Raw genomic sequence first — 13,436 nt, 5'->3', positions numbered from 1 at the left:
ATAATGAATTACTCTAAAATCTAATTAACTGACTAATTTTTTAATTGTAAAAGTAAATATATAACATTAGTTCTTAAATAGTTAAATTATGTTGCAAAAGAGTTAAATTTAGGATTCACTGTCCTTTAATATAAAAAATTTAATCTGTAGAAAAAACTAACAAAACAAAAGAAATAAAAGAGGTAAAAAAAAATCCACGATGCAAATATGGTTTAGTGATCCTTGCATCTAGTAATTTTGACCTTCAAGATTTGATTTCCCATAATCCTTCTTAATCTCCTGATATAAAGTTATAAAAAAAAAATTTATTTGATTTAGATAAACTATTTATAAGTTTTTTCCTTGTCATCGTCATTATGATCAAGCTCATTTTAGTGGGTCTACGCACATGTAATGAAAATTGTAATATCACTTTCTGAAAATAGTGCATGTTTCCACTAGGTTAGGTTAGACATTGTTAATACACACATAACAGAAAGCTCTTGATTTTCTAAGGTTTGCACACGTTCAATGCTGATTATAGTCTTGTTAACATGTAGTATGAAGAGCAACATAATTAATACCCTTCTTCGAGTGTGCCGATGCTCAAAATTGCATGTTAACACTACATTAACATCTTCAAATTTAATACTTCTAACTTTTTCATCACTCTTGAAATGGGGATTTACAAAAGAATGTGTGACAATCATAAAAAAAGGAATAATTGTTGGTACAATAATAATACAAAGTGTATTTATGTAATTAAACAAATTTTATTATGATTATAAAATAACATAGCGGTTCTAATGATAGAAGTGTTAATTCAATAAATAATGTAACATCTCTTACCCTATTTGTTAGGAATTCTTTTATTTGCATGACTATATAAACGAATTCAACCCACAATATAGGATCCATATTTCTCTCATCAAATACAAATAAATCTCAATTGGATACCTTTCCTTGAAGCTTCCTTTGGACATCTAGGAAAAGACGACCCACTAAATGCTCTAACCATGTTATCCTCTTCTCTAGTTTTCAATATTCTAGGTGGATTCATTAAACAAGGGTCACCTTCAGAGTTTAATATTTTAAATTTTAGTTCGCATAGTAAAATGAAGAACGAATTAAGCGATTAATTAGTTTCATTGTGGATAAATAGTAGTTGAATTTATGATAATAATATATATACTTGTAGTTAATAAATTATTACAAAATTATAAAAAATTATGCTAGTAAATTTTTAAATTAACGTTAAATGATGATATTATATGTTTTATAAGATAAAAATAATAATAGTACAACAACAAATTAAAAAAGCCTTTATTTGATTTTAAAAATATAAGTTGAAAAAGATATTAAAGCAACTGAGACTACATATATTTTTGTTTGAATATTTAACACAATTGTATTAATGAATGGTGATTTAATGTTGATTTTGAAGTTTATCATTGTTAAACCATAAAGTAAATTCTCTCCAAGTGCTCTGTTTGTAAGGTTTAAATTGGGTTGTCGTTGTCAATAATTTTTTTAAAGAGATATGTATTAATTTCATGTACGTCTTACCTTAAAATTAACGGTGTTGACAGGGCTGGGAAAATATTCAGGTAAATCTTTGGTCCCATTTTATTCATACACATAAATGGAACAGGTTTTTCAGTTTGGAGTTGGAGGCTTTGTTTCTCTCGTATAACACCAGGGTGCTTTTACCCTATTGTAACCCTTTTTACTTCACTGATTTTGGTATTTCCTTGTCTTTGGAAGCAGAGTTTTGGCCTATTTTGAAGGGTTTGTGTGTTGTGAATGTGCAATACTATTTCAAAAGTTTCACACATAGTAGGCTTTTTCTCTTAATACATGTAAATATAAAATTAAATTATATTCACGTTAATCTTTCATATTTTTTATTGTCTTATAAATTTCTTAACGGTAATGTTTTTGTATGTGCCTCTGCCCCCACGGTAAGTGGACTTTTGTTTTTGGTCAACCGGTAAGCTAACATTTAATCATCCATCGCATCCACGTAAGGAGTACCTTGTTCAACAAAGGCCCAAACTAGTTTGTGTCATCCACAACTTGCAATGGTCACCCTTGAACCATCTCATTCTTATGTGCTTAGACTTTTGTCACCATAACCATGAAAAGTTCATCCTTGCCATGGTTGTGGGCCATATGAAAATCTCACTTTCAAGCAAGAAAAATATTGTGGGTGAACTCCACACAATTTTTCTTTTCCTCTCCTTTTTTTCTTCTTGTCCAAATGTTAGAAATCGATAATTTCCACTCACTTTCCTCTTCTTCTCATTTCCTTTCTCAGCCATCAACCTTGGTAAATTGATTTCCTCCAATGCTAAATATTGCTTTGCCATTGTTATGGATATTTTATATATGATGGTTGGTAATTAGAATGTCCAAGTCAAGCATATTTTCGAGGGAACAACTCTCCAGCATTTGCTTCCTATTCCCTTCGACTAGTACTGCAATTTTAGTTGTGCTCTAACCCACTTATTATGCTGAAAAAAATGAAAGAAAATATAAGAAAATAAAAGTTTACACGTCTCACCTCACATCTATAGATTTTTTTTTTATCTGTAACTTGTATACTAATTCGTTTACCTATTCAAATACAAGAGAGAAATTGATGTGAAATAACCAATAAGCATGGCAATCAAAATGTGAAAAAGCAGATTACAAAAAATTTAAAAAAAAGTACAAATGCACTCTCCTTCTACTGTTTAAAAAGAAATTTTAATTAAGAGATTTTTTCATCTTAGTGTGAAGACATGCAACAAGTTTTGGTAAAGGCTTTCAAAAGTATCTAATGTAACTTTAGATTAATTGATTTTTTCAATTAAGCCAACTATATTATGCTCAGAAGAAGGTTTAATTAATGTTTCTAAAGAAAATACTAAAATTGGATTAAGGAGAATCTTATTTTCTATGAGGTACAAAAAGTTTCCCTGGTTTTTCAGTTCACCGATATGTATTATTCCTATATATACGTCGACCAAAGAGTGTGTCAAGTTCTTAAGAGAATATTTAGTTTATTTAACTGACTTGAAAGCTTATTTGACTAAAGTATACCTTTTTTTTTTTTTTATAAATGAACTAATCTTAGTATGCATATAACATTTTGGTAGTATTTTATGAAATACTACATGTATCATTTAAGCTTATAAGCTCCTACCTTATTATTATACTTTATTTCATCCTTAATGTATTATCATAATTACTTCTTTTGTAAATTTTCATATTAGTTTATGTTTATCAGGTAGTTTAAGAGTTAATTTTATTAAACATTTTAATTTAAATAGCTAACTTATTAATTTTCAGCCTTTACCTTTCAGTCATCTTTTTAGCTCTCAATTAGTCTATCAATTATTATAAATGAACCTCTTAAAACTATGATCGATAATTTTAGATTGTAACTTATTTAGTAATTTGTAATTTATTGACAAAATTAATAAATTTGTACAATTGTTTGATAAATATAAAATAAAGAGTTTATAATTTTTTCAAAAACTATCTAAAGTAGTATTTAATTTTTATAAGATAATTTCTAATATTTTTATTCTTTATTTTTTGAAGAGACAACTCACCGTTTTATAATTAAAATTTTATGTACCTACGTTAATTTTATTGTCTATTATTTTTATCACTTTCATAATAGTTTTATTTTTTTTACTATTTATTTTCTTCTGCTCTCTTGTTTCTTCTAATTAAATATACTTTATATTAAAAAATATATAATTTAAATATTTTATATTTAAATATATATGTATATAAATAAATTGTTTTTATATAATTAATTAATTAATCATAAATAACTAAAATAAATAATAATTGAATTTAATATTACATTAATATAATATTATCTATTCTTTTGAATTATTTAATATAAATCAATTAATTATATAATTAATTTGTTAAATGATTTTAATTCTATAAAGTACTTGTACTAATATAAATTTTCAATTATAAATCCATAACTTTTAACCAATTTTACAGTTAAAAATTACAATCTCGTAGCTCACAGCTTATTCCATCAAACACAAAATACCAGTGATAAACAATTATGGAAGTGTCTTATAACTTTTAATGTTACGTTCTCACATGTTTCACACATTAGTATTGCTTTACAACATTTAATAAATATTTTAATGTTGTCATAGAATTTAGATCCTCGGCAGTCATTTACTTTTCCTGTAAAAAGAATAATAGATCGTTGAATATAAAATGAATAGCTAAAATATTTTGCTGCAAAGGAATAGGGATCACACCCTACCATGTGTGATAATTAAAAATATAACTAAATGTGATTTTTATTAGGACACGTGTAACCATGTAGTAAGGTGCTTATAACCATTGTCTGAAAAGCTAGGGCCTCTGGACACGTGTATGCGTTGTTGTGTGGCACAGGTACTTAATTTATGTGTGTCAAAGGGTATGAATACAATTTCAAGGATCCAAAATAATCTGAAAGCAATAACTTGTTTTTGAGAAATTATAATGGTAAACTGATATAGAAAAACTTGTAATTTGGTGCTAAGTTACGGTAAGCAAAGCATGATGTTTCTTTAAAGGGGACTAGATGCATACAAATTAATCACGTGGAGGTTTGGGACCCTTTTCTGAAAAATGCAGAATTGATTCTGCGAACCAGCTATGAGGGACGTTCTACACTCTTGTCGCTGTTGGGAAGAACAAGAAGATGTATAACATGACTCTTCTTGAGACCTGTCAGAAAAGTTGTGCCTTTCTTTTCTGTCGCACCTCCGGTGAAAAAAACAGTAAACTATATTATCAAATATCACACCCACGTTCAAGGTTTACTCTCAATTACCTGTATAATTTTTCTTTTAAATATATGTCATCAATTACTATACACCACAAAACATCTATTAAGTCATATCACCAACTATCTTATCACAATAATTACAAATACAAGTTTGATTCTGGGAGTCAGGTTGTTTTGAAATCGACTCAATCTGAATTTAACTAAACCTTATACTTTATATTTTTTACAGAATTCCATTTTTTTCTCTTAAAAAATATATTAATAACTAATTAATAGTTTGAGCAATGCATGGGCATTTCATTTCAAAACATTTTATTTTATCGTGAATAATTATAAAGCCATTTTTAATAAAAAATTACATATAAATAAATAATATGAATGCAGTTTTTATTATAAATTTTAAAAGAGTAGATACTTTTATTATAACAATTAATGAAATACCATATTTAAGAATCATGTGGCATAATTAAGAAAAAATGTCACTTAAATAAAAAAAATTCACCTAATATACCTCTACCTATCAATCTCTATTTGAAATTGGATGTATTCTTAGACAAAACATTATAATATAAAAAATAAAATAAAATAAAGAGATAAATTTTATTAGAAATATGAAAAAAAATTAATTTAATATTAAATAAAAACACACATACTTATTTAATAAATCACTTGAAATGAAAAAAAAAAATCCCTAAATACATTTTTATTTGATAAACTTTCTAAAAATATTTTCAAAAAATCAGTACTCAAATTATATATAGACGTTGATATAAATTTTTTTATTTTTTTAATATAAAATAAAATAAATGTTTAATCTACATAAGAAAATACTAATTAAAATGATAAAAATCTGAACTAATTTCTAAAGGTTCTCTTGTTATTTAAAATTTTTTATTGAATAATTAATACTCACAAATTACACATAGATGTTTGTATTAAATTTAAAATTATTTAATTTATCAAAAAGTGTTTAGAATGATAAAAATCAGAACAAACACTTCAGAGATCAAATAACCTAATAACATTATCATTAATGAAATAGTATACACAAATTATGTACAGAAATTGATATAAAAAAATATAAATTTAATTTCATATTAAATTATAAAATAAATTATTAATTTACAAATAAAGACTTGGAATAATGAAAACAAAATTTAGCTTTAAAAGTATTTTCATTATATATATATATAATGAAGGTCTTGTTCTGCCTTTTATGTGAATAAACTCGCAGAGATAGAAAGGGGTACTCCCAAGTTAGTTGTCAACTACAAACCTCTTAACCAAGCTCTCCAATGGATTAGGCATTTTATTCTCAACAAGAAAGACCTCCTTAACAAATTAAACTCTGATAAGATCTTTTCAAAATTTGATATGAAATATGGATTTTGGCAAATCCAAATTTGTGAAAGTGATAGATACAAGACTGCTTTCACTGTCCCCTTTGACCATTACGAATGGAATGTTATGCCCTTCGGTCTAAAAAATGCTCTTTCTGAGTTTCAGAAAATCATGAATGACATTTTCAATCCTTATTCAAAATTCGTCATTATCTATATCGATGATATCTTAATTTTTTCCCATTCCATTGATCAACATTTCAAACACATAAATGTTTTTATCAATGTCATCAAACGTAACGGACTTGCTGTTTCCAAGTCTAAAATTAACCTCTTTCAAACTAATATTAGATTCCTTGGTCACAATATTCATCAAGGAACTATCATTTCTATCAGTAGGTCCATTGAATTTGCTGATAAATTTCCTGATAGAATCCTAGATAAAACCCAATTACAAAAGTTTTTAGGATGTTTTAATTATGTAGGTGATTTTATTGCACACCTAAATAACATCATTAAGCCATTACATGATAGGCTTAAAAATAATCCTCCTTCTTGGACTGATATTCATACTAATGTCGTCAAAGAAATAAAGAATAGAGTCAGGAAGATAAATTGTCTTTATCTCCCTATCCCTCAAGCTCTCAAAATTGTTGAAACTGATGTCTCTGACATAGGTTACGGTGACATTCTCAAACAAAGAATTGGGTGACATGAGCATATCATTGCATACACTTCAAAACATTAGAATTCTGCACAACAAAATTATTCAATTGTTAAAAACTAAGTTTTAGCAATTGTTTTATGTGTTTCAAAGTTCCAATCTGATTTATTAAATCAAAAATTTCTTATTAGTGTAGACTGCAAGTCTGCTAAAGAAATTTTACAAAAAGATGTTAAAAATCTTGCCTCAAAACAAATCTTTGCTAGATGACAAGTAATTTTGAGTGTTTTTTATTTTGATATAGAGTATCTCAAAGGCACTTCCAATTCTCTTCCTGACTATCTTACCCGTGAATATTTACAAGATAAGTAAAATGCCTAGAAAAGCAACAACCCATTCCAGGGGAGGCACGACCAAAGGCGGAAGAGTAAGGCTTGCCCTTACTCTAAACAAATCTAAACTACAATCTACTTCGGCAGGTTCAAAATCTACTTCTTCAAGGTCATCTACTCCCATTGAGTCATCTACTCAAAAATCAATCCAAATTGTTGAGTCATCAACTTAGCAATCTGGAACTCCAAAAGAATCTTTCAAAAAGACTGATTCTTCTGTTAAAATCACCAAACAAAATAAAGCAGATTATGCTTTGCCTATTAACACACTCTTAGCTGTCCAACAAAGAAGCCTGAGTAACCTTCCAAAAAAATCATGGGCGGATATCGCCTCTGAAGAAGACATGAAAATAGACTTAGCAAGCCTAAACACCATAATTCAGTCTTTCAGTCAATCCTAGAAAACAATAACCAATCCCAGTAAAACAGAAGGTACCCTTAAAGATGGACAAATTGTTCAAAGTGAGAAAAATTTGTTATTATAAGAGGTGAGAGACATTAATAATACTATTGGATTAAAAAAATAACTTATATTTGTTGTTACCTCACTATCTACTTTTTTTCTCTCTTGCTAATTAATTATCTTACATAAAATGCCCTATATATATATGTGTGTGTGTCTATACATCTATTGATGTGTGTGTAAAAAAAATAATTACTTAATATAAAAAACCACTTAATATGATGAAAATCATTATTAACTCTTAAAAATATTCTCCTTTATAAAACGCCTACAAGCATTCTTATTCAGGAATTAATATGAAAAGAAACACAGTGATTAATAATAAAAAAAATAGATATACTGATAAAAATTAAAACATACTTATAAAATTATTATTATTTAAAATTTATTCAAAAATACTAATGTTAAAAAATTAGCACTCACAAATATATAGAAATTGATATAAAAAATATCAAAATTTAATTTAATATTAAATTAAAAATAAGTACCTAATCTAAACAAAATCACTTAAAACAACAAAAATTCAAACTAATTTTGAAATCGTTCTCATTTGATAAAATACTTAAAAATAATTATAAATTATCCATAAAAATTATTTTAAATTTTAAAAAATGTTTAAAATACAAAAATCATTTAAAATGATAAATTAAAAATCAATACTAACTCATTGAAAATAGTCTCGTTTGTGAAAATACATACAAATATATATTTTTTAAAAAAACAATACTCACAAATTATATACATAGATTAATATTAAATTTAAAACAAATATTCAACTTAGAAAAAATTACTCAAAATAATAAAAAATAAAATTGACTCTTGAAAATGTTCTTGTCTAATAAATCACTTTAAAACATTCTATCATAGAGATTGATATAAAAAAATTAATAAAAAAGTTGAAGAATTAATTCCAAATGAAGCTTAAAAAAAATAAAATTCACTAATAAAAAATAAATAAATAAATAAATTTAACATTTAATTTCAACAAATAATTTATTTTGATACAAATTATTTTCTCTAAATTGATAAATAAAAAGAGTATATATTAAAAACATTATATTTATATAATTTTTGACAATATTTTATACTATAAAAGAGAAATAAAAATAATATTATAAAAAGTGTTATAACTTTTTTTATATATATAAATAATGTAACTCTTTGTTTTAATAATTGTATATCTATAATATTATTATGTGGAATGCAGTGCACCACCGGGGAATCGGTGCAAAGGGAGCGGAGAAAGTTGAATCTGTAAGACACATTTCTCGTATTTGAGTACAACTGCCCGTATATGAATAATTCCAATATTCATACCATAAAATAAAGAAATAAAAAGAAGAAATATCATACCATGCATGATCATTGATCAACTAACTTTAATCAAATTGTTTTGCACACCCGTGGCTAGATTTACTTGACAATTTGACTTTCTATTAAATATCTTAGTTAGATATATATCTTTTTTGTTATGAAAAATTATGCAATATCCATTGTAGTAAAAAATATGATAATTTTTATATTTAAAAAATAAGAATTTTTTATTAGTATAATTTTTAAAAAAATTATAATAAATTTAATTTATATTTAATATTTAATAAATAATAAAATAATAAATTATAATTTATTAAATATAAATTAAATAAAAAATTCAGATTAAATATAATAATAATTTTTATACTTTTTAATGCAAAAAGATACTGTCTTTTAAAAAGATACTATCTTTTGAAAAGTTATATTTTCTAATGTGAAAAGATACTATCTTTTAAAAAGTTATGTTTATATTTTTATATAATAAATTAAATATTTTAATAATCTTTATCTTATCCAATAACAAAGGATTTTGTTCAATAGAGATATTGATTCCATTATCACATACTTTTTCTTCACTTTTTTTTTTTAAAATAACATCAAAATCTATGTACACCTCTTTCTATAGGCATATCTAAACTTATTTTGTTACAATATGTTTAAAACACTTTAAAAACTTAAAATTATAGAATCCAATATAGAAATCACAGAATCTAATATCAAAATTATAACTAATAGCATTAAAATAAATTTACTTTATTATAAAGCCATTTTTTAATAAATTTATTTAAGATAAACATTTTATTTTATCTTAAATAATTATAAAGCCATTTTTTAATAAAAAAATTACATATAAATAGATAATATGAATGCAGTTTTTATTATAAATTTTAAAAGAGTAGATATTTTTATCATAACAATTAATGAAATACCATATTTTTTCAGGATTGAGTAAAGTAAATAAGATTTTCAAAGTTAAAATTCAAAATTACAATGAAAATTGTTTAAAAGAAACTAAAGATTACATGCAGAAGAATCATGTGGCATAATTAAGAAAAAATGTCACTTAAATAAAACAAATTCACCTAATATACGTCTCCCTATCAATCTCTATTTGAAATTGGATGTATTCTTAAACAAAACATTATAATATAATAAATAAATAAAAGAAAGAGATAAATTTTAAAATTTAAAAATATGAAAAAAAATCAAATTTTAATTTAATATCAAAGTAAAAAAAACGCATACTTATTTAAAAAATCACTTGAAATGAAAAAAAATCACTAAATACATTTTCATTTGAGAAATTATCTAAATATAATTATAAAAATATCAGTACTCACAAATTATATATAGAAGTTGAAAAAAATTTAAAATATAATTTAAAATAAAAAAAATAATACTTAAAATGATAAAAATTTAAACTAATTTCTAAAGATTTTCTTGTTATTTAAAAATTCTCATTAAATAATTAATACTCACAAATTACACATACATATTTATATTAAATTAATTTAAAAATATTTAATTTGTCAAAAATTATTTAGAATAAAAATCAGAACAAAGACTTAAAAATACTCTTGTTTCGGAGACCAAATAACCTAATAATATTATCATTAATAAATTAATATTCACAAATTATATATAGAAATATATATATATATATATATATATATATATATATATATATACTAGTGTTTAATCTTGTACAATACACGAAATAATTTATAATATTAAAATTTAAAAATTTGATTACTAAAATATAATGAAATAAATTTAAACTATTTAATAATTAAATTTACATATATTTGTCACATGTATTATTCTATTTTTATCATCAACTTTATTAAATATATATATTATATTAATTTTATCAAATAAATATTTATATTAATATAAATATTTTTTTCCTGTGATATATATATATATATATTCTTATATATGCATTTATTTGTTCAATGATATAAATTTTTATAATAAATTTTTTCACTTCTTAAAAAATTTATTCATTATAAAAGTAAAATAATAGAACTTAAAAAAATGAGTATATCAGTTTTTTATAAAATTGAATTTATTTAATTAGTAATATTAAAAAAATAATTTAAATTATTTTTTTAATTCTAATTTAATATACTAGAAGTTGATATAAAAATTTAAATCTAATTTAATATAAAATAAAATAAATATTTAATCTACATAAGAAAATATTACTTAAAATGATAAAAATTTGAACGCTCTGTTGTTACTTAAAAGTTGTCATTGAATAATTAATACTCACAAATTATACATAGATATTTATATTAAATTTAAAATATTTAATTTATCAAAAAGTATGTAGAATGATGAAAATCAAAACAAACATCTAAAAATGTTTTCGTTTCAGAGATTAAATAATCTATTTATATTATCATTAATGAATTAATTAGTATTCATAAATTATGTATAGAAATTGATATTTGTTGAGGAAAATTGTGCAATATCCAGTGTAGTGAAAAATCTGACAATCCTTAAATTGAAAAGTTATGCTTATGTTTTTATATAATAAATTAAATATTTCAATGACCCTCATCTTATCCAATGACAAGATTTGGTTCAATAGAGATACTGATTCCATTATCACAAATTTTATCTTCACTTTTTACAAAAACATAACATCAAAATTTGTGTACACCTCTTTTTACGGGACATATCCAAACTTACTTTGTTACAGGACGTTTAAAACACCTTAAAAACTTAAAATTACATAATTCAATATAGAAATCACAATCTAATATAAAAATTACAACTAATAGCATTAAAATAAATTTAATTTATTAATTTTGAATACAAATTATTAGTAAATTAATTTTTTTCAGTGCCTTTGATCTATCGTTTCTAAATTGATTTTACAATTACTACCAAAATACAGGAGAGGAAAAAGAAATGCTGCTACAAGCCTGTAATACTTTGGGATACTGGTTCTACTATTCGATTTATACAGAAAGTGCCAATTTGGCTCTGCAGCAATCTTTTGCTCAGTCAAAGAATGAGGCAAAAGTCCTTCGAGAGAGGCACTGTCTTGAAGCAAATATTGAAAGGATACTTGTAATTACAAAGTCAAGTTGTTTAAATACCAAAAAAATGTAGTTATTAATTGTTAATAATCTTGGACTACGCTAACTTATCGATTTTAATCCATTCAAATAGGCAATGTGTGATTAGTGCTGTACAACTTGTCGATCTCTTAACCAATTTCTTCATATTTAGCACAAGACAGAATAGTTTTTGCAATTACAAATAAGGTAAGTTATTTGTAACGCTATATATATATATATATGCTGACGACATGACATGTATTGGAACTCTCTGTGGGTCATTGATGTTGGCCATTGGAACCCATCCCTTGATTCCTGATTTTACAATCTACAAAAGTAAAGCATTTTAGGTTGCATCACAGATTAGGCCCAACTTATGATAATTGATGCCTCCTAGTACATCAGAAAGTTGCATTATTAGTACTGATCGAATATACATATCCTTTTAGCTCAACCAGCAAGTTCTTTGGTGAATTTTTTTATGCATAGCAAACTGTCATGTGTTGAATTGGTGGATATTCCATTGTAAGGTTGTAATTTAAATCTCATTTTGGCTACTTTTAGAATGTTGGGCGTGCGTTGAACTCATTATATACATACGCATTCATGCCAGCTTCAACCAATGAAAACAAAGTGATTTTCATCTTTGGCTGCTGTATGCTTTACCACAATACCATTGTTTCCTTCAGAATCCAGGTTATTGGTAGCACAGGAATTGAATTTGCAAACTATGGATCAGTTTCTCAAAATGTAAAAAAAACAAAAAAAAAATAAAGTAAATCAATTAAATTTTTTAAAATTAAAATAAGTTATATAATTAATTTTTAAAAAGCTAAAATGAGAAAGCTTATAAAAGAGGTAAAATGTATAAATTAATTTTAATTTTATATAAAAATAGACTCTGTAATCTTATGTATAATAAATAGGTCTGACCTGTTTAATTAAAATTTAGATTAAATTTGAAAAATTTAAAAATTAAATAAATCATTTATAATTAGGCTGAATAGAGTCAGTTTAGACAAGTCACAACAATAATATTTTCTTTAAAAAAGATAAAAAAATTTCTATCTGGTAAAAAATTAGATTTATTTAAAAAAATCCTGTCAGATAAGAAAAACAGAGTGATAGAAAAATTTAGGACCTGATTCCTTCAGAAAATATCTTTTATGCAGGAAACGCTGAAAATAATTTCCTCTACTTCGTCTATGTTCCAAAAATCCTTATAAGTAAAAGTTAAATAAAAGTGATATATATTTTTTTAAAAATCAAATAGTTTCTTATTTTGATCGGTTCTTGCACAAATCTTTTAGAAATGAAAACAAGTTTCATTTTTTACAATTAAAAATAAAAAATATTTTCTTAGACTAAATTATCTATCATTTCCCTAATTTTAAAGATTTAAACATGGTGAGTGG

The sequence above is a fragment of the Abrus precatorius genome, unplaced genomic scaffold, assembly GCF_003935025.1.
Source record: "Abrus precatorius isolate BTA unplaced genomic scaffold, Abrus_2018 Scaffold10, whole genome shotgun sequence".
NCBI classification, from domain to species: Eukaryota; Viridiplantae; Streptophyta; class Magnoliopsida; order Fabales; family Fabaceae; genus Abrus; species Abrus precatorius.
Note: the sequence above shows the minus strand (reverse complement) of the source record.